Source organism: Octopus bimaculoides, unplaced genomic scaffold, assembly GCF_046866305.1.
Source record: "Octopus bimaculoides isolate indiv1 unplaced genomic scaffold, ASM4686630v1 contig136, whole genome shotgun sequence".
In the NCBI taxonomy this organism is placed as follows: Eukaryota; Metazoa; Mollusca; class Cephalopoda; order Octopoda; family Octopodidae; genus Octopus; species Octopus bimaculoides.
This window is the reverse complement of record NW_028315386.1, coordinates 31,950-57,046: the sequence shown is the minus strand read 5'-3', so window position 1 is coordinate 57,046 and position 25,097 is coordinate 31,950. Positions and strand designations below refer to the sequence as shown.

The 25,097-nt window shown below is 34.8% G+C and overlaps 2 long non-coding RNA genes across 40 annotated transcripts in view; one reads left to right on the top strand and one right to left on the bottom strand.

Moving 5' to 3' along the window:
• Positions 1 to 21,113, bottom strand: part of LOC149129142 (uncharacterized) — a 29,546-nt gene extending 8,433 nt beyond the window's left edge. For 24 of the 39 annotated variants that reach the window (XR_016240377.1, XR_016240381.1, XR_016240384.1 and 21 more), the window contains exons 1-2: positions 11,944 to 12,479; positions 747 to 917 (exon numbers count right to left, since the gene is read on the bottom strand). This is a non-coding gene — a long non-coding RNA (uncharacterized LOC149129142). Of the gene's footprint in view, positions 1 to 746; positions 918 to 10,264; positions 12,480 to 13,451; positions 13,471 to 16,165; positions 16,184 to 18,196; positions 18,353 to 20,816 lie in introns of those variants that run through there. The other 15 variants (XR_016240364.1, XR_016240371.1, XR_016240366.1 and 12 more) reach the window with 15 other exon arrangements.
• LOC149129143 (uncharacterized) lies at positions 9,736 to 12,816 on the top strand. Its single transcript, XR_016240401.1, has 2 exons — positions 9,736 to 9,873; positions 12,479 to 12,816. It is a non-coding gene; the product is annotated as an uncharacterized LOC149129143 (long non-coding RNA).
• Positions 21,114 to 25,097: the final 3,984 nt, after the last annotated feature.

The window sequence follows — 25,097 nt, the reverse complement described above, 5'->3', positions numbered from 1 at the left end:
GGCTTTTTTCAGTGTCCGTCAACCAAATCCACTCACCAGGCTTTGGTTGGCCGAGGGCTATAGTAGAAGACACTTGCCCAAGGTGGCATGCAGTGGGACTGAACCCAGGACCATGTGGTTGGTCAGCAGGCTACGTACTACACAGCCACTCCTGCACCTATACATATGTATGTAGTTTATAGATTAGAGACAGGTAGTCTCAACATAGAATACACTTCATAGTGTTCAAGAGATTTCAACTTGAGCAGGAAGAGGAGTAAATGTAAGGAGAAGCAAGTTAGACATGTTGGTATACAAAAAATATACACATGTATGCAGATAAAAAGGTCCGACTTACACAGAATATAAATGGTATCAGGAATTAAAGGGGTTGACTAAGAGCTTTGAGAATCCAGCAGTTGTTTGTGGAGGAGGGGCTTGGTGGTCCAAAATAATGATTGTAACTTGATTCCATCATTGGGTAACACCAGCCTCTGTCTTCAGGGAAGAATTTTACATTTGGGGTGTTGACAGAATGCACTGTGCTTTTTTATTAACCACAAGGGGCCACAAAGAGGGGACAAACAAAGTATGTGGGGACATATAACATATGAAAAATGAATTTATACAAATGAGGATGAGACGTCCACCCTGGCCCCACTGCAGGGTGGTTATGTCTTTACAATTAATTTCATCGTTTATTGTCTATTTACAATTATATCCATTTTTTTTCAAACAATTTTTTTCTCAATAAATTTTTGACTTACCATTTGATTGTCATGTTGTATTTCATCGTATTCTGGGGGGACGAGGTTCATTTTTCCCCTCTGGCCCCAATGGGGTTTACTTCCAATGGAAACGATTCTTCATCTGATGATGATGATGATGACGACTGAGGAGACAACCCATCAAGGAGTGGGGCGACTCCTTTACTGAAACTGAAAAGAAAAATGAGAAGCAAAAAAAAAAAAAAAAAAACCCAAAAAAGTACTTTTTACAAATAAATAAAAGTGACAGGTGGTGGTGGGAATAAGGGACAGCAGGGGAGACCCTAATATGTCTCCCTTCCCCTGTCTGGAAAAATTTGCCAGAAGAGAAATTCATCATAAGACAATTCATTGTGACCATATTATCTTTTATTTGTTTTGGTTCATTAGACTGTGGCCCTGCTGGAGCAGCGCCTTTAGTTGAACGAAGCGACCCCAGGACTTATTCTTTGTAAGCCTAGTACTTGTTCTATCAGTCTCTTTTGCCGAAACGCTAAGTTACGGGGATGCAAACACACCAGCATCGGTTGTCAAGCGATGGTGGAGGGACAAACAGACACGCATATATATATATATATATATATACATACACAACAGGCTTCATTCAGTTTCCATCAACCAAATCCACTCACAAAGGCTTTGGTCGGCTTAAGGCTATAGCAGAAGACTCATGCCCAAGGTGCCATGCAGTAGGACTGAACCTGGAAGCATGAGGTTGGAAAGCAAGCTTCTTACCACACAGCCACTCCTATATGATATATATATATATATATATATATATATATACATCATTTAAGTATGATAATTTAGTTTCTACAACATTCAAGTATGATAATTTAGTGTCTACAATGTTTAGATATGATTACTTTCTATATATTTAGTTTGTACAACATTTAAGTATGATAATTTAGTGTCTACAATGTTTAGATATGATTACATTCTATATATTTAGTTTGTACAACATTTAAGTATGATAATTTAGTGTCTACAATGTTTAAATATGATTACATTCTATATATTTAGTTTGTACAACATTTAAGTATGATAATTTAGTGTCTACAATGTTTAAATATGATTACATTCTATATATTTAGTTTGTACAACATTCAAGTATGATAATTTAGTGTCTACAATGTTTAAATATGATTACATTCTATATATTTAGTTTCTACAACATTCAAGTATGATAATTTAGTGTCTACAATGTTTAAATATGATTACATTCTATATATTTAGTTTCTACAACATTCAAGTATGATAATTTAGTGTCTACAATGTTTAAATATGATTACATTCTATATATTTAGTTTGTACAACATTCAAGTATGATAATTTAGTGTCTACAATGTTTAAATATGATTACATTCTATATATTTAGTTTCTACAACATTCAAGTATGATAATTTAGTGTCTACAATGTTTAAATATGATTACATTCTATATATTTAGTTTCTACAACATTCAAGTATGATAATTTAGTGTCTACAATGTTTAAATATGATTACATTCTATATATTTAGTTTCTACAACATTCAAGTATGATAATTTAGTGTCTACAATGTTTAAATATGATTACATTCTATATATTTAGTTTCTACAACATTCAAGTATGATAATTTAGTGTCTACAATGTTTAAATATGATTACATTCTATATATTTAGTTTCTACAACATTCAAGTATGATAATTTAGTGTCTACAATGTTTAAATATGATTACATTCTATATATTTAGTTTGTACAACATTCAAGTATGATAATTTAGTGTCTACAATGTTTAAATATGATTACATTCTATATATTTAGTTTCTACAACATTCAAGTATGATAATTTAGTGTCTACAATGTTTAAATATGATTACATTCTATATATTTAGTTTGTACAACATTCAAGTATGATAATTTAGTGTCTACAATGTTTAAATATGATTACATTCTATATATTTAGTTTGTACAACATTCAAGTATGATAATTTAGTGTCTACAATGTTTAAATATGATTACATTCTATATATTTAGTTTCTACAACATTCAAGTATGATAATTTAGTGTCTACAATGTTTAAATATGATTACATTCTATATATTTAGTTTCTACAACATTCAAGTATGATAATTTAGTGTCTACAATGTTTAAATATGATTACATTCTATATATTTAGTTTCTACAACATTCAAGTATGATAATTTAGTGTCTACAATGTTTAAATATGATTACATTCTATATATTTAGTTTCTACAACATTCAAGTATGATAATTTAGTGTCTACAATGTTTAAATATGATTACATTCTATATATTTAGTTTCTACAACATTCAAGTATGATAATTTAGTGTCTACAATGTTTAAATATGATTACATTCTATATATTTAGTTTCTACAACATTCAAGTATGATAATTTAGTGTCTACAATGTTTAAATATGATTACATTCTATATATTTAGTTTCTACAACATTCAAGTATGATAATTTAGTGTCTACAATGTTTAAATATGATTACATTCTATATATTTAGTTTCTACAACATTCAAGTATGATAATTTAGTGTCTACAATGTTTAAATATGATTACATTCTATATATTTAGTTTCTACAACATTCAAGTATGATAATTTAGTGTCTACAATGTTTAAATATGATTACATTCTATATATTTAGTTTCTACAACATTCAAGTATGATAATTTAGTGTCTACAATGTTTAAATATGATTACATTCTATATATTTAGTTTCTACAACATTCAAGTATGATAATTTAGTGTCTACAATGTTTAAATATGATTACATTCTATATATTTAGTTTCTACAACATTCAAGTATGATAATTTAGTGTCTACAATGTTTAAATATGATTACATTCTATATATTTAGTTTCTACAACATTCAAGTATGATAATTTAGTGTCTACAATGTTTAAATATGATTACATTCTATATATTTAGTTTCTACAACATTCAAGTATGATAATTTAGTGTCTACAATGTTTAAATATGATTACATTCTATATATTTAGTTTCTACAACATTCAAGTATGATAATTTAGTGTCTACAATGTTTAAATATGATTACATTCTATATATTTAGTTTCTACAACATTCAAGTATGATAATTTAGTGTCTACAATGTTTAAATATGATTACATTCTATATATTTAGTTTCTACAACATTCAAGTATGATAATTTAGTGTCTACAATGTTTAAATATGATTACATTCTATATATTTAGTTTCTACAACATTCAAGTATGATAATTTAGTGTCTACAATGTTTAAATATGATTACATTCTATATATTTAGTTTCTACAACATTCAAGTATGATAATTTAGTGTCTACAATGTTTAAATATGATTACATTCTATATATTTAGTTTGTACAACATTCAAGTATGATAATTTAGTGTCTACAATGTTTAAATATGATTACATTCTATATATTTAGTTTCTACAACATTCAAGTATGATAATTTAGTGTCTACAATGTTTAAATATGATTACATTCTATATATTTAGTTTGTACAACATTCAAGTATGATAATTTAGTGTCTACAATGTTTAAATATGATTACATTCTATATATTTAGTTTCTACAACATTCAAGTATGATAATTTAGTGTCTACAATGTTTAAATATGATTACATTCTATATATTTAGTTTCTACAACATTCAAGTATGATAATTTAGTGTCTACAATGTTTAAATATGATTACATTCTATATATTTAGTTTCTACAACATTCAAGTATGATAATTTAGTGTCTACAATGTTTAAATATGATTACATTCTATATATTTAGTTTCTACAACATTCAAGTATGATAATTTAGTGTCTACAATGTTTAAATATGATTACATTCTATATATTTAGTTTCTACAACATTCAAGTATGATAATTTAGTGTCTACAATGTTTAAATATGATTACATTCTATATATTTAGTTTCTACAACATTCAAGTATGATAATTTAGTGTCTACAATGTTTAAATATGATTACATTCTATATATTTAGTTTCTACAACATTCAAGTATGATAATTTAGTGTCTACAATGTTTAAATATGATTACATTCTATATATTTAGTTTCTACAACATTCAAGTATGATAATTTAGTGTCTACAATGTTTAGATATGATTACTTTCTATATATTTAGTTTCTACAACATTCAAGTATGATAATTTAGTGTCTACAATGTTTAAATATGATTACATTCTATATATTTAGTTTCTACAACATTCAAGTATGATAATTTAGTGTCTACAATGTTTAAATATGATTACATTCTATATATTTAGTTTCTACAACATTCAAGTATGATAATTTAGTGTCTACAATGTTTAAATATGATTACATTCTATATATTTAGTTTCTACAACATTCAAGTATGATAATTTAGTGTCTACAATGTTTAAATATGATTACATTCTATATATTTAGTTTCTACAACATTCAAGTATGATAATTTAGTGTCTACAATGTTTAAATATGATTACATTCTATATATTTAGTTTCTACAACATTCAAGTATGATAATTTAGTGTCTACAATGTTTAAATATGATTACATTCTATATATTTAGTTTCTACAACATTCAAGTATGATAATTTAGTGTCTACAATGTTTAAATATGATTACATTCTATATATTTAGTTTGTACAACATTCAAGTATGATAATTTAGTGTCTACAATGTTTAAATATGATTACATTCTATATATTTAGTTTCTACAACATTCAAGTATGATAATTTAGTGTCTACAATGTTTAAATATGATTACATTCTATATATTTAGTTTCTACAACATTCAAGTATGATAATTTAGTGTCTACAATGTTTAAATATGATTACATTCTATATATTTAGTTTCTACAACATTCAAGTATGATAATTTAGTGTCTACAATGTTTAAATATGATTACATTCTATATATTTAGTTTCTACAACATTCAAGTATGATAATTTAGTGTCTACAATGTTTAAATATGATTACATTCTATATATTTAGTTTCTACAACATTCAAGTATGATAATTTAGTGTCTACAATGTTTAAATATGATTACATTCTATATATTTAGTTTCTACAACATTCAAGTATGATAATTTAGTGTCTACAATGTTTAAATATGATTACATTCTATATATTTAGTTTCTACAACATTCAAGTATGATAATTTAGTGTCTACAATGTTTAAATATGATTACATTCTATATATTTAGTTTCTACAACATTCAAGTATGATAATTTAGTGTCTACAATGTTTAAATATGATTACATTCTATATATTTAGTTTCTACAACATTCAAGTATGATAATTTAGTGTCTACAATGTTTAAATATGATTACATTCTATATATTTAGTTTCTACAACATTCAAGTATGATAATTTAGTGTCTACAATGTTTAAATATGATTACATTCTATATATTTAGTTTCTACAACATTCAAGTATGATAATTTAGTGTCTACAATGTTTAAATATGATTACATTCTATATATTTAGTTTCTACAACATTCAAGTATGATAATTTAGTGTCTACAATGTTTAAATATGATTACATTCTATATATTAAGTTTGTACAACATTCAAGTATGATAATTTAGTGTCTACAATGTTTAAATATGATTACATTCTATATATTTAGTTTCTACAACATTCAAGTATGATAATTTAGTGTCTACAATGTTTAAATATGATTACATTCTATATATTTAGTTTCTACAACATTCAAGTATGATAATTTAGTGTCTACAATGTTTAAATATGATTACATTCTATATATTTAGTTTCTACAACATTCAAGTATGATAATTTAGTGTCTACAATGTTTAAATATGATTACATTCTATATATTTAGTTTCTACAACATTCAAGTATGATAATTTAGTGTCTACAATGTTTAAATATGATTACATTCTATATATTTAGTTTGTACAACATTCAAGTATGATAATTTAGTGTCTACAATGTTTAAATATGATTACATTCTATATATTTAGTTTCTACAACATTCAAGTATGATAATTTAGTGTCTACAATGTTTAAATATGATTACATTCTATATATTTAGTTTCTACAACATTCAAGTATGATAATTTAGTGTCTACAATGTTTAAATATGATTACATTCTATATATTTAGTTTCTACAACATTCAAGTATGATAATTTAGTGTCTACAATGTTTAAATATGATTACATTCTATATATTTAGTTTCTACAACATTCAAGTATGATAATTTAGTGTCTACAATGTTTAAATATGATTACATTCTATATATTTAGTTTCTACAACATTCAAGTATGATAATTTAGTGTCTACAATGTTTAAATATGATTACATTCTATATATTTAGTTTCTACAACATTCAAGTATGATAATTTAGTGTCTACAATGTTTAAATATGATTACATTCTATATATTTAGTTTCTACAACATTCAAGTATGATAATTTAGTGTCTACAATGTTTAAATATGATTACATTCTATATATTTAGTTTCTACAACATTCAAGTATGATAATTTAGTGTCTACAATGTTTAAATATGATTACATTCTATATATTTAGTTTCTACAACATTCAAGTATGATAATTTAGTGTCTACAATGTTTAAATATGATTACATTCTATATATTTAGTTTCTACAACATTCAAGTATGATAATTTAGTGTCTACAATGTTTAAATATGATTACATTCTATATATTTAGTTTCTACAACATTCAAGTATGATAATTTAGTGTCTACAATGTTTAAATATGATTACATTCTATATATTTAGTTTCTACAACATTCAAGTATGATAATTTAGTGTCTACAATGTTTAAATATGATTACATTCTATATATTTAGTTTCTACAACATTCAAGTATGATAATTTAGTGTCTACAATGTTTAAATATGATTACATTCTATATATTTAGGTTGTACAACATTCAAGTATGATAATTTAGTGTCTACAATGTTTAAATATGATTACATTCTATATATTTAGTTTCTACAACATTCAAGTATGATAATTTAGTGTCTACAATGTTTAAATATGATTACATTCTATATATTTAGTTTCTACAACATTCAAGTATGATAATTTAGTGTCTACAATGTTTAAATATGATTACATTCTATATATTTAGTTTCTACAACATTCAAGTATGATAATTTAGTGTCTACAATGTTTAAATATGATTACATTCTATATATTTAGTTTGTACAACATTCAAGTATGATAATTTAGTGTCTACAATGTTTAAATATGATTACATTCTATATATTTAGTTTGTACAACATTCAAGTATGATAATTTAGTGTCTACAATGTCTAAATATGATTACATTCTATATATTTAGTTTCTACAACATTCAAGTATGATAATTTAGTGTCTACAATGTTTAAATATGATTACATTCTATATATTTAGTTTGTACAACATTCAAGTATGATAATTTAGTGTCTACAATGTTTAAATATGATTACATTCTATATATTTAGTTTCTACAACATTCAAGTATGATAATTTAGTGTCTACAATGTTTAAATATGATTACATTCTATATATTTAGTTTGTACAACATTCAAGTATGATAATTTAGTGTCTACAATGTCTAAATATGATTACATTCTATATATTTAGTTTCTACAACATTCAAGTATGATAATTTAGTGTCTACAATGTTTAAATATGATTACATTCTATATATTTAGTTTGTACAACATTCAAGTATGATAATTTAGTGTCTACAATGTTTAAATATGATTACATTCTATATATTTAGTTTGTACAACATTCAAGTATGATAATTTAGTGTCTACAATGTTTAAATATGATTACATTCTATATATTTAGTTTCTACAATATTTAAGTATGATAATTTAGTGTCTACAATGTCTAAATATGATTACATTCAATATATTTAGTTTCTACAACATTTAAGTATGATAATTTAGTGTCTACAATGTTTAGATATGATTACTTTCTATATATTTAGTCTCTACAACATTTAAGTATGATAATTTAGTGTCTACAATGTCTAAATATGATTATATTCTATATATTTAGTTTCTACAACATTCAAGTATGATAATTTAGTGTCTACAATGTTTAAATATGATTACATTCTATATATTTAGTTTGTACAACATTCAAGTATGATAATTTAGTGTCTACAATGTTTAAATATGATTACATTCTATATATTTAGTTTGTACAACATTCAAGTATGATAATTTAGTGTCTACAATGTTTAAATATGATTACATTCTATATATTTAGTTTCTACAATATTTAAGTATGATAATTTAGTGTCTACAATGTCTAAATATGATTACATTCAATATATTTAGTTTCTACAACATTTAAGTATGATAATTTAGTGTCTACAATGTTTAGATATGATTACTTTCTATATATTTAGTCTCTACAACATTTAAGTATGATAATTTAGTGTCTACAATGTCTAAATATGATTATATTCTATATATTTAGTTTCTACAACATTTAAGTATGATAATTTAGTGTCTACAATGTCTAGTAATGTATGTGTATATATTATGAATCAAGTAGTAATGTGTGTATATTATGAACCTAGTGATCTATGTATGTGTATATATTATGAATCGAGTAATGTGTGTGTATATATTATGAATCAAGTAATGTTTGTATGTGTATATATTATGAATCGAGTAATGTATGTGTATATGTTATGAATCGAGTAATGTATGTGTATATATTATGAATAGCGTAATATATGTCTAGTAAGGTGTGTGTGTATTATGAATGGAGTAATGTGTGTGTGTATATATTATGAATCGAGTAATGTATGTATGTGTATATATTATGAATCTAGTAATGTATGTGCTTGTATGTATATATTATGAATCTAGTAATGTATGTGCTTGTGTGTATATATTATGAATCTAGTAATGTATGTGTATATATTTGTCAGCTTTATTTTTCAAGGTCAATAAAACAGTATGAAGCGAAAGTGACATATCGATTACAATTCAATCAACAGAAAATTAGCATGCAAGTGGCTCAGTACTCCGCAGACACGTCTTCTTCACGTAATTTACAAAGAAATACAATGTGACAAGGCCGGTCCCTTTGAATTACAGGTGTAAGTGATTTTTGCCAGGTAAGTGGACTGGGGCACGGTGAAATTAATGTTTAAGTGGCTGTGCATTCCACAGACGTGTTCCCTGTGAACGGTTTTCGTCGAACGAATCAAACTTAATAAATTATCGAAAAGAAAATAAAATGTCTGGTCCTGGGGTTGTAAACAAGTGATGGCGGATACAAATACTGACTGAAACCGGTCAAAGAAATAAGACAGAGAAAGAAATAAAGACCGTAAGGAGTGGATTTGGTAGGCGGAAACTGAAAGAAGCCCGTTGTATATATGTATGTGTGTGTATATGTTTGTGTGTCTGTTTGTCCCCACCTCCCAACATCGCTTGACAACCGATGCTGGTGTGTTTACGTCAACGTAAATTAGCGGTTTCGGCAAAAGAGACCGATAGAATAAGTACCAGGCTTACAAAGAGTAAGTCCTGCGGTCGATTTGACCGACTATAAAGGCGGTGCTCCAGCTTGGACGCAGTCAAAAGGACTGAAACAAGGAAAAGAGTAATTTTAACGAGTTCCTACCGCCATCTTCACCGCCATTGCTATGACAAACCAACAACAAACACCAGCGCCATCTATCTGTAACGTCTCTATTTTACTCTGGCTTCTCCGAGTTACTTCCCTTTGTTTCTCTGCGATCAGAATCTTTATTTCGCTGGACGAATGTGTTTTAGCTTCTAACATCCTTCTTGGACCGATTATTAATTAAAAGACGAACATTGAGGGGTCAATGTAATTAACTACCCCCGCCCATGCGTATAATTGAAAGGATTACGAACATTATTATTATTTTTAAAGGCAGAATCGTTAGCACGCCGGAGAAAGTGCTTAACGGTGTTCAGTCCGTCTTTACGTTCTGAGTTCAAATTCCGCCGATGTCGACTGTTCCTTTCAACCTATAAGGGTTAGGGTAATTAAAACGCTAGTGGGTCAACATAATCGACTAGTCCCCTCCCTCAAAATATGTAGGTGTGTTTGTGTGTCTGTGTTTGTCCCCCCACCATCGCTTGACAATCGATGCTGGTGTGTTTACGTCCCCGTAACTTAGTGGTTTCGGCAAAAGAGAATAAGTATTAGGCTTACAAATCTCTCTATCTGCATGCAGCAGCATGTATGTACATGTGTGTGTATACAGATGCATCTTACCATCTGGCAAAAACAAGCTGTAATTCACGGAGGTCAAATAAGAGCAAAACATATCTAGAGTTGTCTACCCCGTTCGATACTTCAATAGCAAAAAAAAATATTTTTTGTGGTGGTGGTCATATTTCTGGGTACAGGGTGGGCCAAAAGTCACACACGAAAATATAACATCTTATACTACTATTAATCATCATTATTATTTTGTGTAACATTGAAACACTGTTGGTCGATTATTGTTTTATTTGTTTCAGTCACATGACTGCAGCCATGCTGGAGCACTGCCTCTCAGTCGAACAAATTGACTCTAGGAATTATTTTTTCTAAGCCTAGTACTTATTCTATCTCTTTTGCCAAACTGCTAAGTTACGGGGGACGTAAACACACCATCGGCTATCAAACAATGGTGGCAGGGACAGACAGACACACTCACATGTACATACACACACATATATATATATATATATATACACACGACGGGCTTCTTTCAGTTTCTGTCAACCAAATCCACTCGCAAGGCTTTGGTTGGCCCGAGGCTTAGTGGACACTTATTTAAAGTGCCACACAGTGGGACTGAACCAGGAACCATGTGGTTGGAAAGCAAGCTTCTTTACCACACAGCCTGTGCCTGATTAGTGCAAAGAGTCCATGCAACATGCAGTGTGCAGGACAAATACCAATGGTTGCCCCCTCCCCTACCTGTGCAAAGATCTCTGCAGGAAATTCTGTTCCTTGTACAACAAACAATAAAAAAATCTGCAAATGGTGAATGTTTCGAACCCTTGTAATCAGGATGTTGACATTTCCTAATTAGTTTTGTGTTGTAATTAACCATAAAGTGCTGTTTTTGAAATATGGGGGAGAGGGGGGTCTCAGTGTGTGACTTTGGGCCCATCCTGTATTTTGACAGATTCAAAGCTAGCAAGGGAAACAGACTTACCTACCCATAAAGCACCTTTTGTCTGACGCTCTGCCGATTCAGAGACATGACAGTAGTAGTAGTAGTAGTAGCAGTACTTGTGGGTGGTGGTGGTGGTCGTCAAAGTAGTTGTAGCAACAGAATTTAGAAAGATATTAGAAATAGGGAGGGAGGGATGAGGTGACAATCATGAGTTTCCTGCCCTGAAATTATCAGATTTAAAAATGCGACTGAAATATTGTTAATAGTAAAGCTGTGGTGGTGAAAAAACAAACGAAAAAAAAAAACAGTAACCATGACGACATTACAGACTCCCCCAACACATACATACTGAAGAGGCAGAGAGAGAGAAACGGGGGCAGTTATGATGGCTAAGGAACTAAATGAAGGGACAACAGACCTACCAGACTATCTAATGGGAAAACATTGAGCACACACAAACTCCCTCACTTTGGTGGGGAGAATAAGGAGAGTTTAGCTTAACCTGGGGCCCAATGAGTTTGATAAGAGTAACAAGAAATCATTATTATTATTATTTTATTTCACTCCATTTTAGAAAAACTGAAACACGTCTTTGACAATTCCGGAGCACATTGGACTTGTTTTTCAGTCTGGTTGCGATGGTGCAACAAAACAGAACAGAACAGTTGTGGACATCTCCAACCAAAAGCATCGTGAGAAAAAGCAACATCGCATACAACGGCCGGTCAATTTGTTCGAGAAGTTCATGCAATACGGTGTGCCCAACACATAGCAAAGTGGACCCCTCACCACCGAGATGTCTCTGTCAGAAAGAGGCTTTAAAAAGAAAAAAAGTCCAAAGAAATTTGTGCACACATTGTCACAGGGAGTTGATATTCCTCATGCAACGAAGAATAAAAGCTACAGACATTTGCTAATTTGTTTTGCTTTCTAATTAAATATAAATGGGTTGTTTTTGAAATGTGCAATAGAGATATTAGAGTCTTAATCTTGGCACATGACCTTTGGCCCCCCCCAACTTGTATATATTTTTACAGAAAGACGCATGCACACACACATTTTTAAAGATGTCCCGCTCCCCAGCCCCATTATTCCAATACAACTTTGCTAAAACCTTACTGTATGGTGCGGTCAGCTACCATTTATGAAGGAAAAATATTATTACACCAAGCTGATAGTGAGAGAAAAGGACAACACCAGCACTGCCGCCACCACAGCAGAAAAGAAATTTGGCAGATGACGTCTATGTGCACGAGCGTGTCTATAAATGGTTAAGGAGAAGCAGCAAGGGGTCAGAGGTTGTGGTATGATGGGGAGGAAGAGGAGGAATAAGGAAGAAATGAAAACAGGAGGCAAGAATGTTGGAAGGGAGATTAATAAGAATAATAATTGTAATTTCAATAACATCATCAGTACAAATATAAGCAGGCAGCTAACTCCCCTTCTCTTCTTCTTCTCTCAGTCTGTGTATATATGCATGCGTATATGGACATGTTGTACACACACACGCACATACACATTTATGTAATGTATAATGTTATATATACCAACATCTATGTGGAAAAGCTGCAAAGACAAAGAAAAAAAAAAAAAAAGAAAAAAAGATTAGACAATAAAACCACAAATCCCGAAAAAGACAAAATAACAATACAAAATAGATAAATTCTATCCTCATTTACCATCCATTTTGTCTGCTGGCATCGGCTGGACATCTTGGGAGCAACTGGGCAAGGCCAGGAGCCACACCATATAAATAAATATATATATATATATATAAATAAATAAATAAATAAAAAATATATATATATAAATTAATAAATACATAAATAAATAAATAAATAGTGTTCAGGATGCTTTTTACATTACCACCATGGAACCGGGCAAGGCCAGGAGCCACATTATTCTGGATACAAGGAAATGATCCAGAATTACAAACTGATCATCCACTAATATGTGCAACTCTATATTAAAACTTTCTTGTGTACCCAACCCAGTATTAGCCAATATACATCATTCCCAGTGGTGCATTTATTTCGAGATGCTCTGTGTTGAATAACTCAGTTATCATTCAGCCAGTTTTAGGAACAGAACGTGACTAAGGTATGGTGGGAGATTTTAATTGAGAACTTCTAAAAACAACACAACATTTGTAGTTGGAGCCAGAGCCAGTTTCAGCCGGGCTGGTAACGAAAATTCAATCTTATAATAATTCTGCTTCTTCCTCCGTTACTCAGCCCATTCGTGAGGCTGTCATGTGATTGGCTGAAGTCGGGGAGGCTGCGAGTGAAACGTGGAATTCTTTTTAACTCAGTCTTATTCCTTAGTTATTTCGTCTGACTGTAATGCCTTCTTCATGTGATTGGTTGAAGGGAAAAGTGAAGAACAAGAGAGAAAAAGAGGGGAAGCGTGAGAGAGAAGTTTATAAAATTGTGAATAAAGCATCATCATTTAATTCTGCTTCCCATGGACGGTTTGACTGAGGACTGGCAAGCTAAGAGGCTGCACCACGCTCAAATTGATTTGGCAAGGTTTCTACAGCTGGATGCCCTTCCAAATGCCAACCGCTTTACAGCAGGTGTGTGAAATGGGCTAAAAAGCATCATACAACGTGGAAGACAATTGGAGATTTCTGCGGGACAACCTGTTGAAAGCCACCGACCAGATTTGTGGGTGGTGTAAGGTCCCCTCCCGACCCAGAGTAACGTGGTGGTGGAACAAGGAGGTAGACAGGGCTATTAGACAAAAGAAACAGGCTTGGAAGGACTGGAAGAACGGTGGTAGCAGGGAATTGTACCAATGTGCCAGAAGGGAGGCTAGGCGACAGGTTTATTTAGCCAGAGGGGAAGCAGATAAGGAAAGATTTGCCAATGTTCTGCGCCGTGAGGACCAAAGACTCGAGGTATTTCGTGTTGCAAGACAGTGTAGGAGAGAGAATAGTGATGTTGTAGGAGAGAAATGTGTTTGCATGGATGATGGTACGCTTGCACTAAATGAGGCTGCAAAGAAAGAGGTCTGGAGATGCCACTACGATAGATTGCTTAATAAAGAGAATGAATGGGAGAAAGAGAGCCTGCCGTATGTCGACCCAATAGAGGGACCAGCTATCCGAGTTGATAGTACCAGGGTAGATAAAGCAATTAAGAGTATGAAGACCGGGAAAGCCCCCGGCCCATCAGGAATCACTGCAGAGATGCTCAAAATATCTGGCAGTGTTGGCTATAGCCTAGTCACCTGTATTACGAACCAGGTGATACACGAAGGAGTCATACCCAATGACTGGTGTAGCAGCATCATAGTCAACTGCTACAAAGGTAAAGGGGACGCTTTAGATACAAATAATTACAGAGGCATCAAGCTGTTAGATCAGGTTATGAAAGTTACAGAGAGGGTCATAGCCCAACTAATTAGGGAGCGAATCAATTAAATGAGATGCAGTTTGGGTTCGTGCCAGGTAAAAGCACTACTGATGCCTTATTTCTAGTGAGACAGTTGCAGGAGAAATACCTAGCTAAGGATAAACCTCTGTACCTGGCTTTCGTTGACATGGAGAAAGCCTTTGACAGGGTCCCCCGATCCCTTATCTGGTGGTCAATGAGGAAACTTGGGATAGAAGAATGGTTAGTGAGAGCTGTGCGAGCCATGTACAGAGATGCTGCCAGTAAGGTGAGGGTTGGAAATGAGTACAGCAATGAATTCCGGGTAGAGGTAGGGGTCCACCAAGGTTCCGTCCTCAGCCCCCTATTATTTACCATAGTCCTCCAGGCAATCACAGAGGAGTTCAAGACAGGTTGCCCCTGGGAGCTCCTCTATGCTGATGACCTTGCCCTAATTGCGGAGTCACTATCAGAACTAGAGGAGAAGTTTCAGGTGTGGAAGCAAGGTCTAGAATTGAAGGGCCTAATAAGTAGGAAGGTAGATAAAACACAAACCCCTTCAGGTAGATGGCCCTGCTCAGTATGTAGAAAAGGAGTAGGTAGTAACTCTATAAGATGTACCCGGTGCAAGCTATGGACACATAAGAGGTGCAGCAACATCAAAGGCAGGTTAACTAGCAAGTTAGTTTTTGTTTGTGGCAGATGTTCAGGTGCAATAAAGACTGCAAACAAACAGGAAACAACTTCTATCTCATTCCAGGGTGAAAAACTAGAGGTAGTTGATAGCTTCCACTATCTGGGCAACCAAGTTAGTAGTGGGGGTGGGTGCGCTGAAAGTGTAGCTGCTAGAATAAGAATAGCCTGGGCAAAGTTTAGAGAGCTCTTACCCCTGCTGGCGACAAAGGGACTCTCACTCAGAGTAAAAGGCAGACTGTATGACGCATGCGTACGAACAACCATGCTACATGGCAGTGAAACATGGGCTGTAACTGCTGAGGACATACGTAAGCTCGCAAGGAATGAAGCCAGTATGCTCCGTTGGATGTGTAATGTCAATGTGAATACCCGTCAGAGTGTAAGTATCTTGAGAGAAAAGCTGAACATTAGAAGCATCAGTTGTGGCGTGCAAGAGAGACGATTGGGCTGGTATGGACATGTGGTGAGAATGGAGGAGGATAGCTGCGTGAAAAAGTGCCACACCCTAACAGTTGAGGGAACCCGTGGAAGAGGTAGGCCCAGGAAGACCTGGGCTGAGGTGGTGAGGCAAGACCTTCGTACATTGGGCCTCACCGAGGCGATGACTACGGACCGAGACCTTTGGAAATGTGCTGTGCGTGAGAAGACCCGGCAAGCCAAGTAAGATCGTTGCCAGTGCCCCTGGACTGGTTCTTGTGCGGGTGGCACATGAGATGCACCATTTTGAGCGTGGCCGTTGCCAGTACCGCCTGACTGGCTCCTGTAGGATTTTCGAGTGAGATCGTTGCCAGTGCCCCTGGACTGGCTTGTGCGGGTGGCACATAAAAGACACCATTTCGAGCGTGGCCGTTTTCGTGCGGGTGACACGTAAAAGCACCCACTACACTCTCTGAGTGGTTGGCGTTAGGAAGGGCATCCAGCTGTAGAAACTCTGCCAAATCAGGCTGGAGCCTGGTGTTGCCATCCGGTTTCACCAGTCCTCAGTCAAATCGTCCAACCCATGCTAGCATGGAAAGCAGACGTTAAACGATGATGATGATGATGATATATATATATATATATATATATATATATATATATATATATACATACATACATACATGTGTGAGCATGTATTGTACACGCCAGTAATCTAAAAATGTATTCCAACAGACAAGGTAACTCTCATGGAAGTAGGCAACCGAAATATAATGCTTTCAAAAACTAAACCTTTTCCAGGTGTCTTTGGACAAACTTAATCTTCTTGAGACGAAGAGACTCTTAAGGAACTGAGAGAGATGAACACGAATTTGAGACTTTTGATTAGCAACACTGATGAACTCACTCGCTCCACACAAGAGGAAAAGAAGAGAAAGAACAATCCCTGCAACAGCTCAATCAACATTTGTCCAAATTATGCACCACTCTTCATTCTTTACCACATAATAATTGCTTAAATGAAAATCCACCTAAAGATGATACACAAGATAGAAGCCCATCCCCCTCCACTATCAATTAAAAACCGCATTATACACATATAGAATGAAAAACTTAAAGCCAGAAAGGTTACTTTCTGGAACATCATCAAAAACAAGCACAAGGCAGAAATTTATGAACACTGGTTAAATTCTGCCTCATAAACTCCAAATTAAACGTATTCCAAACGAACAGGACCAACAAAGACAATTATGGGAGAAACTAACACTTGGAAAACATGAAGACAGAAATAGAACTGCTTAAGCTTAGAGCGCTGAGCAATGAAGAAAAATTGAAGAACATAGATGAGGAAATCTACAACGAATTAAAGAAACATTGAGATGGTCAACGCTTGGAAAGTGTCTTTAAACTGTGGCAAACAACTTGTGAAGCTGAAGAAACAAACTCGCTACAAGGCTGGCAAAGACAAAGCAATTTGTTTATTAACTACGAAACACAGTTCATCGTAGAATAGGCATCGGATAAGCCCTTGCTGAAGGAAAATAAAGCAAAAACATACACAGAAATGAACCCAAGCTTATCGAACACAAACCAGAGACGGACAAGGGGAGGCAACTCCACCGACCTTACATCCCCAAATAACTTAGAAACAACAATCAGGAATTCAGCCGACAACAGAGAATCTGGACGGAATCTTCTTGGCATCCTACAAAGAAATCAAAGGTTCCATGGAAACGTCGAGACGAAGCAAAACTTTTGCGAACCAATCCACCCCCCATCATCTCACAATAAATGGAAGAATTTACCTTCGAGACTTGGTTACTTCGATCAGAGAGGGTGGGTCGATTCTGGATTGTCGAATGCTTTTCATAGACTTCGTTTAAATATATCTTGCTAGACATCAATCCGTCCCTTGTCACACTCAATCAGTAAAGCTAGCTGCGTGTCTTTAGCCGCAGGTATACGTACGAAATGTATGGGTTTTTTTTTCTCATGTTCCTTTCTTTCCTTTACTTGTTTCATTCATTAGACTGCGGCCATGCTGGAGCAGCGCCTTAAAGTTTTTTTTATATAATATATACTAGCCTCCCTCTTTCACACGATGCTACACACAGCATATATGTTTGTATATATATATATATATACACCAGCTGCCTTAACTCGTACAAGTCAGTGGATCAGTGGGTATAAGCAGGTGTGTGAAATGGGCTAAAAAGCTTGGTTCATCTGTCACATGGGTCCTCTCGCAACATTTATACTGTCCACTTAGGATACACCGACCTAACCTCTGGCCAGAACCTAACGCCAATTTCCCTGAACTCTTGCGGGGTCACCATGTCTGTCCCAAGCGAAAGCCCGAAAGCAAAAGTCATACGCACTAGTTGTCCTTCTGCTCACATGTCTGTCTTACTTGCAAGGCCCCTTGACCGTTCATACGTCATCACTTACCTTATACTTCCAGCCTATCCCACCATCTTTGTCATATATTATGTGTAGTAAGAGGCTTGCTTCCCAACCACATGGTTCTGGGTTCAGTCTCACTGCGTGCCACCTTGAGCAAGTGTCTTCTGCTATAGTCTCAAGCCGACCAAAGCCTTGTGAGTGGTTTTGGTGGATGGAAACTGAAAGAAGCCCATCGAATATATATATGTGTGTGTGTGTCTCCTCATGTCTGTGTGTCTGTCTCCCATCACTGCTTGATAACTGGTGTTGGTGTTTATGCTCCTATAACCTAGCAGTTCAGCAAAGCAGACCAAAATAAGTGCTGGATTCGATTCATTCGACTAAAACAGAATTTTTCAAGGCCATCACTTAGGGGCCGGTGTCGGTTTTTTGACATCCCTATAATGTAGTGGTTTTGTAAAAGGAGATTTATAAAAAAAAGAAAGAAACACCTCCTGTGTTCATAATGTCTACATACATACACACTCACACAAACATGTATATGGGCATACACACACAAACATATATGTGCATGTACGTACTCATATGTATACACATATCCACACTCCAAACACTATTATGACAACTTACTGATTGTCCTCCAAGTAAATGCATAAACTACGGTTTAAGCAACATATTACCTGCCTCTGGACGCCCTCTTCCCATGACGGTACCCATACAGGTGATCCCCAGGAGTGCCTCCGGATTTAAACATCCCCTGGTTGCTTGGATGCTTCAGACTAGCCCTGAAGCATCGAGGCAAACCTACCACTTACCTATATATATATATATATATATATATATATATATATATATATATATATATATATATATATACATACATGTGTGAGCATGTATTGTACACGCCAGTAATCTAAAAATGTATTCCAACAGACAAGGTAACTCTCATGGAAGTAGGCAACCGAAATATAATGCTTTCAAAAACTAAACCTTTTCCAGGTGTCTTTGGACAAACTTAATCTTCTTGAGACGAAGAGACTCTTAAGGAATGAAGAGACTCTTAAGGAACTGAGAGAGATGAACACGAATTTGAGACTTTTGATTAGCAACACTGATGAACTCACTCGCTCCACACAAGAGGAAAAGAAGAGAAAGAACAATCCCTGCAACAGCTCAATCAACATTTGTCCAAATTATGCACCACTCTTCATTCTTTACCACATAATAATTGCTTAAATGAAAATCCACCTAAAGATGATACACAAGATAGAAGCCCATCCCCCTCCACTATCAATTAAAAACCGCATTATACACATATAGAATGAAAAACTTAAAGCCAGAAAGGTTACTTTCTGGAACATCATCAAAAACAAGCACAAGGCAGAAATTTATGAACACTGGTTAAATTCTGCCTCATAAACTCCAAATTAAACGTATTCCAAACGAATAGGACCAACAAAGACAATTATGGGAGAAACTAACACTTGGAAAACATGAAGACAGAAATAGAACTGCTTAAGCTTAGAGCGCTGAGCAATGAAGAAAAATTGAAGAACATAGATGAGGAAATCTACAACGAATTAAAGAAACATTGAGATGGTCAACGCTTGGAAAGTGTCTTTAAACTGTGGCAAACAACTTGTGAAGCTGAAGAAACAAACTCGCTACAAGGCTGGCAAAGACAAAGCAATTTGTTTATTAACTACGAAACACAGTTCATCGTAGAATAGGCATCGGATAAGCCCTTGCTGAAGGAAAATAAAGCAAAAACATACACAGAAATGAACCCAAGCTTATCGAAAACAAACCAGGGACGGTCTAGGGGATACAATTGCACCTCTCTTACATCCCCAAATAACTTAGAAACAACAATCAGGAATTCAGCCGACAACAGAGAATCTGGACGGAATCTTCTTGGCATCCTACAAAGAAATCAAAGGTTCCATGGAAACGTCGAGACGAAGCAAAACTTTTGCGAACCAATCCACCCCCCATCATCTCACAATAAATGGAAGAATTTACCTTTGAGACTTGGTTACTTCGATCAGAGAGGGTGGGTCGATTCTGGATTGTCGAATGCTTTTCATAGACTTCGTTTAAATATATCTTGCTAGACATCAATCCGTCCCTTGTCACACTCAATCAGTAAAGCTAGCTGCGTGTCTTTAGCCGCAGGTATACGTACGAAATGTATGGGTTTTTTTTCTCATGTTCCTTTCTTTCTTTTACTTGTTTCATTCATTAGACTGCGGCCATGCTGGAGCAGCGCCTTAAAGTTTTTTTTATATAATATATACTAGCCTCCCTCTTTCACACGATGCTACACACAGCATATATGTTTGTATATATATATATATATACACCAGCTGCCTTAACTCGTACAAGTCAGTGGATCAGTGGGTATAAGCAGGTGTGTGAAATGGGCTAAAAAGCTTGGTTCATCTGTCACATGGGTCCTCTCGCAACATTTATACTGTCCACTTAGGATACACCGACCTAACCTCTGGCCAGAACCTAACGCCAATTTCCCTGAACTCTTGCGGGGTCACCATGTCTGTCCCAAGCGAAAGCCCGAAAGCAAAAGTCATACGCACTAGTTGTCCTTCTGCTTACATGTCTGTCTTACTTGCAAGGCCCCTTGACCGTTCATACGTCATCACTTACCTTATACTTCCAGCCTATCCCACCATCTTTGTCATATATTATGTGTAGTAAGAGGCTTGCTTCCCAACCACATGGTTCTGGGTTCAGTCTCACTGCGTGCCACCTTGAGCAAGTGTCTTCTGCTATAGTCTCAAGCCGACCAAAGCCTTGTGAGTGGTTTTGGTGGATGGAAACTGAAAGAAGCCCATCGAATATATATATGTGTGTGTGTGTCTCCTCATGTCTGTGTGTCTGTCTCCCATCACTGCTTGATAACTGGTGTTGGTGTTTATGCTCCTATAACCTAGCAGTTCAGCAAAGCAAACCAAAATAAGTGCTGGATTCGATTCATTCGACTAAAACAGAATTTTTCAAGGCCCTCACTTAGGGGCCGGTGTCGGTTTTTTGACATCCCTATAATGTAGTGGTTTTGTAAAAGGAGATTTATAAAAAAAAGAAAGAAACACCTCCTGTGTTCATAATGTCTACATACAAACACACTCACACAAACATGTATATGGGCATACACACACAAACATATATGTGCATGTATGTACTCATATGTATACACATATCCACACTCCAAACACTATTATGACAACTTACTGATTGTCCTCCAAGTAAATGCATAAACTACGGTTTAAGCAACATATTACCTGCCTCTGGACGCCCTCTTCCCATGACGGTACCCATACAGGTGATCCCCAGGAGTGCCTCCGGATTTAAACATCCCCTGGTTGCTTGGATGCTTCAGACTACCCCTGAAGGATCGAGGCAAACCTACCACTTACCTATATATATATATATACATATATATATATATATATATATATATATATATATACATACATACATACATGTGTGAGCATGTATTGTACACGCCAGTAATCTAAAAATGTATTCCAACAGACAAGGTAACTCTCATGGAAGTAGGCAACCGAAATATAATGCTTTCAAAAACTAAACCTTTTCCAGGTGTCTTTGGACAAACTTAATCTTCTTGAGACGAAGAGACTCTTAAGGAATGAAGAGACTCTTAAGGAACTGAGAGAGATGAACACGAATTTGAGACTTTTGATTAGCAACACTGATGAACTCACTCGCTCCACACAAGAGGAAAAGAAGAGAAAGAACAATCCCTGCAACAGCTCAATCAACATTTGTCCAAATTATGCACCACTCTTCATTCTTTACCACATAATAATTGCTTAAATGAAAATCCACCTAAAGATGATACACAAGATAGAAGCCCATCCCCCTTCACTATCAATTAAAAACCGCATTATACACATATAGAATGAAAAACTTAAAGCCAGAAAGGTTACTTTCTGGAACATCATCAAAAACAAGCACAAGGCAGAAATTTATGAACACTGGTTAAATTCTGCCTCATAAACTCCAAATTAAACGTATTCCAAACGAACAGGACCAACAAAGACAATTATGGGAGAAACTAACACTTGGAAAACATGAAGACAGAAATAGAACTGCTTAAGCTTAGAGCGCTGAGCAATGAAGAAAAATTGAAGAACATAGATGAGGAAATCTACAACGAATTAAAGAAACATTGAGATGGTCAACGCTTGGAAAGTGTCTTTAAACTGTGGCAAACAACTTGTGAAGCTGAAGAAACAAACTCGCTACAAGGCTGGCAAAGACAAAGCAATTTGTTTATTAACTACGAAACACAGTTCATCGTAGAATAGGCATCGGATAAGCCCTTGCTGAAGGAAAATAAAGCAAAAACATACACAGAAATGAACCCAAGCTTATCGAACACAAACCAGAGACGGACAAGGGGAGGCAACTCCACCGACCTTACATCCCCAAATAACTTAGAAACAACAATCAGGAATTCAGCCGACAACAGAGAATCTGGACGGAATCTTCTTGGCATCCTACAAAGAAATCAAAGGTTCCATGGAAACGTCGAGACGAAGCAAAACTTTTGCGAACCAATCCACCCCCCATCATCTCACAATAAATGGAAGAATTTACCTTCGAGACTTGGTTACTTCGATCAGAGAGGGTGGGTCGATTCTGGATTGTCGAATGCTTTTCATAGACTTCGTTTAAATATATCTTGCTAGACATCAATCCGTCCCTTGTCACACTCAATCAGTAAAGCTAGCTGCGTGTCTTTAGCCGCAGGTATACGTACGAAATGTATGGGTTTTTTTTTCTCATGTTCCTTTCTTTCTTTTACTTGTTTCATTCATTAGACTGCGGCCATGCTGGAGTAGCGCCTTAAAGTTTGTTTTATATAATATATACTAGCCTCCCTCTTTCACACGATGCTACACACAGCATATATGTTTGTATATATATATATATATACACCAGCTGCCTTAACTCGTACAAGTCAGTGGATCAGTGGGTATAAGCAGGTGTGTGAAATGGGCTAAAAAGCTTGGTTCATCTGTCACATGGGTCCTCTCGCAACATTTATACTGTCCACTTAGGATACACCGACCTAACCTCTGGCCAGAACCTAACGCCAATTTCCCTGAACTCTTGCGGGGTCACCATGTCTGTCCCAAGCGAAAGCCCGAAAGCAAAAGTCATACGCACTAGTTGTCCTTCTGCTCACATGTCTGTCTTACTTGCAAGGCCCCTTGACCGTTCATACGTCATCACTTACCTTATACTTCCAGCCTATCCCACCATCTTTGTCATATATTATGTGTAGTAAGAGGCTTGCTTCCCAACCACATGGTTCTGGGTTCAGTCTCACTGCGTGCCACCTTGAGCAAGTGTCTTCTGCTATAGTCTCAAGCCGACCAAAGCCTTGTGAGTGGTTTTGGTGGATGGAAACTGAAAGAAGCCCATCGAATATATATATGTGTGTGTGTGTCTCCTCATGTCTGTGTGTCTGTCTCCCATCACTGCTTGATAACTGGTGTTGGTGTTTATGCTCCTATAACCTAGCAGTTCAGCAAAGCAGACCAAAATAAGTGCTGGATTCGATTCATTCGACTAAAACAGAATTTTTCAAGGCCATCACTTAGGGGCCGGTGTCGGTTTTTTGACATCCCTATAATGTAGTGGTTTTGTAAAAGGAGATTTATAAAAAAAAGAAAGAAACACCTCCTGTGTTCATAATGTCTACATACATACACACTCACACAAACATGTATATGGGCATACACACACAAACATATATGTGCATGTACGTACTCATATGTATACACATATCCACACTCCAAACACTATTATGACAACTTACTGATTGTCCTCCAAGTAAATGCATAAACTACGGTTTAAGCAACATATTACCTGCCTCTGGACGCCCTCTTCCCATGACGGTACCCATACAGGTGATCCCCAGGAGTGCCTCCGGATTTAAACATCCCCTGGTTGCTTGGATGCTTCAGACTAGCCCTGAAGCATCGAGGCAAACCTACCACTTACCTATATATATATATACATATATATATATATACTTCAGGTTCTGGCTATATATAAATGAGAAACCCATTCTAAATTATCTCGCTGACGTACTACGACGAAATACCCAAGATGCAGATAAGATAGAGATTTTTATTTATTTACGGCCTCAAACATCTCAATTCCTTGCGCTTTCTTGTTTCTCTCCATGAAATTCATTGAATTCAGTTGTTGTCTTAAATTCATGCTTATTCATTTTCTAAGCTTCCTAAA